Source organism: Macrobrachium rosenbergii, chromosome 56, assembly GCF_040412425.1.
Source record: "Macrobrachium rosenbergii isolate ZJJX-2024 chromosome 56, ASM4041242v1, whole genome shotgun sequence".
Lineage (NCBI taxonomy): Eukaryota > Metazoa > Arthropoda > Malacostraca > Decapoda > Palaemonidae > Macrobrachium > Macrobrachium rosenbergii.
This window is the reverse complement of record NC_089796.1, coordinates 32,661,205-32,666,308: the sequence shown is the minus strand read 5'-3', so window position 1 is coordinate 32,666,308 and position 5,104 is coordinate 32,661,205. Positions and strand designations below refer to the sequence as shown.

The following is a 5,104-nucleotide window of genomic DNA, read 5'->3' as shown; positions in this document are numbered from 1 at the left end:
TCATTCACATCTTTATTAGGCGAGGTAAGCAAAGACGATGCAAATACTGGTTCAGCTTTTGGCTTCCAAAAACATGGTTCTATTTCCTTAGGTATATAGCTGATCGATCGTTTCTTAGTCCAGGGATTACCGCTTTTCTCTACGACTTCAGACATGTTGTCATTTTCACTAAATGATAATTCTTTGATTACAATCCCATGCGCGGTGAGAGTTGTTCCAGCTCCAGTTGATGTTTCTTCTGTTAAGTCATAATTGTCCCAACACAAATGAGTCATTCTGTTATCTTCCACCTGAATGCCTCTTGGAAGAATTGTTTATGTCTGTGATACTATCACACACATTGCAGCATCCAGTTCAAGCAAGCAAGAGAATGATGCACAGTGACCAAAACGATACAATATTGTCACAATTTCTGCACTGCCTGCAAGATACCGCAATGTCATGTCTAAGAGTAGATGCTTTGGCATCATCCACTTTCCTTTTGTTGCAGCTTTACATAAATCTTGAGAGATAGAACGTACTGGTATCTCAGTGGTCTCAGCTGCTTTGGAACCTCCTACAATCAAACTTAAAAATTCTTGTAAAAGGTTGGGTACTTTAATATTTTCTCCAAGCAAAAATTCTTTTGTTGGTGGCCAAGGCATTTCTGGAGCTCCTCTTTGGCCATCCAAAATGGCTCTTCTTAAAATCAGAGCAGCCTCCTCAATTCTCTTTAACTCAGAAGCAGCCACTTCAAATGCAACTTCTATAGCCTGACCTTAATGAACATGGGATGAATATACTAGTTCACTCTTATAATTTGGCTGCCAAAACTGTAACTTGTTACCAGATTTTTTTAACAGTTTATCTTTTTAGCTCATAAGTTTTGTACCGAGGACTGCAGAATTCTGGAAATTGCTCTTCCAAGAAGAGTAGTTACTTTTCTTTTAGCACTGACAGCCTTTCAACCTTTGCTCCTTTTATGATGTTTTCGTTAACGTGCTGGCATATACAATCAAAGGTTCTTGTTTTACTGTAGGGTTTGCCATTGCTTTATAATTACGTTCTTGTAATCTAGTGTAATGTTTTCTACAAGTAGGATGATAACGTGCCTCTCTTGCCTGAAGGCCATAATAGGTAACCTGGCCCAGCATCTTGAAGTCCTTCAGTCTTTCTGCTGCTGCTCTGATTGTATCTTCAGCTGTTTGCGTTTGGCATTCATATGGGAATTTTCGATACGCCCCTTCACCTTTTTCCTGTACCTGTTGCACATTAAACAGACAGTCGAAGGAAAAAGTGGTGTTGGGGCTTACACTTTCTTCATTGTCCTTCCACTCTCTGATCTAGAGGTAGTAGCCTGATTTTCATCAGTTGTACACTTTTTCTTTAAGATTCTGGAAACATTAGTAAATTTCTTATAACACCAATTGTGAGTTCCATGTAAATGCTTAAGAAATGTTTTTGGAATGTTATCACATATTGCTTCAAGTCTTTCATTCGGTTTGTCACCTTCTTGTCTAATCAATTTTTTTGTCATGGATCATATCAAAATTGTGGTTTGTTCAAGGTCTCACATTCTTTTCTGAATTATTACACATGTTAGTTGCGATACTGTTGATGACCTTGATTTTTCCTTTTTAGTTGATTTCAGCTTCAATGGCTTTTCATATGAAGGAGTGTTAGTGGCCATTATGAGTTCTTATACCTAAAAGTAAATAAAACCCTCATTAATTATAACTTAATAAAGATACGAGACATTATTGCATTAAGATAAAGATTCTTGTCATGAATATACAGTGCAAAATCATTAAGAATATATGTTCGTCAATATTCTCCGCTGCATATACTGTGCTCATATAACATATTCTCTGCAATCGTCAATTTTAGTATTACTAAGTACTTTGATAAATGTTGATGACAGGGCTTTAGAACTATAAAAAAATAATTCCTTGGCCCAAAAAACTTATGAAAATATATATCACAAAGATATAAGCAGAAAAAATTATTAGTAGTATTTTTTTTCTTTTTTGCACCCCAAAATCACCAACAGCCGAAGCGCAGACAAGCCCATTGTGATTCTATGATCTCTAAAGAATGAAAACAAAAAAGGAGCTGCAAAAATTCCTTTGGGGTGGGGGGATGGCGTGTGCCCACTGTCTATTAGGTCATGTATCTAGTACTTTTTCTCTCATCCATTAGAATTTTTCCGTGAAAGTTGAGGCAAGCTGGGATAGTATTGGGACTAGCTATGAACAAGCGGAGGTAATGCTTTCATTGAGGTAGACTAAAAAATAATGCTAATGAACAATGCTGATAAGGCGATATATATATATATATATAAATGATTGGAGATTGCTTTCATTGCTTATTAAAGAATTCATTGTGCTGAAGGTCGAAGGGCCCACCATTAGGAGTAGCAAAGGGCAAATCGGACTTTCAAGTAAAGTTTTCAGTAGGGTGAAGATATTTTTAGTTAATTTTTAACTTAAGGGTGCAAAACAACTGCTCCTCATGTGTTGGGGTGATGGGCGAAGAGAGGATTACAACGTTTACGGAGCATATGTTTTGAAAAACTGATTCAGTTATGTAGAACTGATTATGATTCTTTTTCTTGGAGATATGGGAGAATATTCCATCCGAATTCTACTCTCTGAGAAACAAAGGAGTGTTGTTTCTCTTTCCTTCATTAATTAGGGCAGAGGAGGAACCTTTATTTAGATCATATTTGGGCGGGAGGCCGACGGGGTTCCAGGGGGAGTGTTTTCAGTGAAGGACACTAGGGGTAAGGGGTTCCTTCCACATATTCCATATATATATCTATCTATATATATATATATATATATATATATATATATATATATATATAGATTAAAAATATATATATATATATATATATATATATATATATATATATATATATATATATATATATATATATATATATATATATATATATATATATATATATAAATATATTATATAAGGAGAAGGATATATATATATATATATATATATATATATATTATATATATATATATATAAAGCAAAAGAAAGCATTTAAGCAAAGTGCAAAGTGTGTCCCCATGTGTTGGCCGGGCGCGTAATCTCCTATAGTGATTGCAACGTTCACTTTTGCAAATTTTGAAAATGCCTATTTTTGCTGTATCCGCAGGATCTTAATGTGTCTTTTGTTTCTGGGTTAATTTACGAAACATGAAAGTATCCGCCTCTCCTACTTCCCGATATAAGGGAAGAAAGGTTTTGAATTATTATTAAATTTTCATTTTTCCTAACAAAATTAATTAGGGCAGAGGATTGTAAGGAAAGCGAGATCATCTATTATCTGGAGGCGTCCTGGAGGAGGGGAGCGCGTTTTCACTTGAAGGACAATTAAGAGGGTTATCATTTCTGTTCTCTATTCTCTCATTTCTCTATCTATCGATCTCAGTAATTTCTAATGTAGGGTATATAATCCTATTGATAATTGGTTCCTATATAGTTTGTTTATAATAGCATATTATACAACAAATTATATTTATAAATGCGATATTCTGTTGTTAAAATCCAATATAATAGTATATTAGGTTTATATACTAACATCGATAACGCGTCCCTGTTTGTGTCGTATTTTATATTAACAATTCATTTTCATTATCAAGTATATAATAAGGGTCATCGGTGGAGTTTATTTCGCTTCCTCTTCCGTTTTCCTGTTGTTATTTGCAAGGAATTGCAAGCGTACCATCTATTATAAAATGGTATTTCGTGGAATCCTATACAACAAAAGTATTTTGAAACAGAAGCCTATTTTATGCTTAAAATCCAAGTTTTTCAAGTTAGAATTTAGGTTTAAATACTAACATGGCCTCCCTGTTTGAACGAAAACGTGTTTTAATTATCATTTTCATTTTCATTTTTCCTAAAGTCTTCCTTTTGACGATTGTAATTTCGTTTGCAAATCGTCCTGTTGACGTGAATTTCGCTTCCTCTTCCGTTCATGGGTGTTGGTATTAATGTTGTTGCAAGCGTACCGATCTCAACCTTTGTAATGTACAGCTTGTGCATCCTATAACTTTCTTTGTCTGCTTAGCATGCATAATAGCAGGTATCAGAAAAAATATATGGAGAACGAAAAAGGAATTAATCAAGTATTCACCTGTTTGGGTGAGGCAGCAACGCCGTTTCTGAGGATCACCTTAGTGGTGATGGTTGTTGCGACTTACCTTTTTGTTTGAGTACCACCTGGTCGGGGGTGATGGCAGCGTCGCCGTTTTTTGGGAAAGCAGGATCTGAAATGGGTTGATGTTTTCTGAGGATCACCTTGTGGGTGAGCAGCGACAGCAGTTTTCTGAGTACCACCTGGTTGGAGGGTGATGGCAGCAACGCCGTTTTCTGAGGATCACCTTGTGGGTGATGGCAGCGACAGCAGTTTCCTGAGTACCACCTGGTTGGAGGGTGATGGCAGCAACGCCGTTTTCTGAGGATCACCTTTGGGTGATGGCAGCGACAGCAGTTTCCTGAGTACCACCTGGGAGGGTGATTGTGGGTGATGGATCACCTTGTGGGTGATGGCAGACAGCAGTTTCCTGAGTACCACCTGGTTGGAGGGTGATGGCAGCAACGCCGTTTTCTGAGGATCACCTTGTGGGTGATGGGTGATGTTTCTGAGCGACAGCACGCCGTTTTCTGAGGATCACTTTGTGGGTTGTACCACCTGGTTGGAGGGTGATGGCAGCAACGCCGTTTTCTGAGGATCACCTTGTGGAGGGTGATGGCAGTGACAGCAGTTTCCTGAGTACCACCTGGTTGGAGGGTGATGGCCATATCGGTCGTTTTGAAGCATCACTGTGTTGGACTTCAAGTACTCGAGGAGGAGGTCGTGACTGGATCATATTTTTAGTCACTTATTACTGCTGGTGGAGCAAAAGGCTCTCGTGGAGTTATTATATTGTTGAGCAAAAGGCTTTGAGTTTTGTATTGCTGAGCGAGTGGCTCTTGTAATTGTGGTTAATGAGCAAGTATGGCTCTGAAATTGTTTATGTAATGTTTAATATTTCATTTCTGCGTTTGTGTGGTGATGCTGCTGTTTATTATTTTTTGGAGGATTTATTAATATTTCATTTTT

At 37.2% G+C, this 5,104-nt stretch overlaps 1 long non-coding RNA gene across 1 annotated transcript; it reads right to left on the bottom strand.

Moving 5' to 3' along the window:
- Positions 1-510: 510 nt before the first annotated feature.
- Positions 511-2,271, bottom strand: LOC136836673 (uncharacterized). The gene is made up of 2 exons (XR_010852443.1): positions 1,489-2,271; positions 511-1,159 (listed from the first exon to the last, which is right to left on the bottom strand). It is a non-coding gene; the product is annotated as an uncharacterized lncRNA (long non-coding RNA).
- Positions 2,272-5,104: the final 2,833 nt, after the last annotated feature.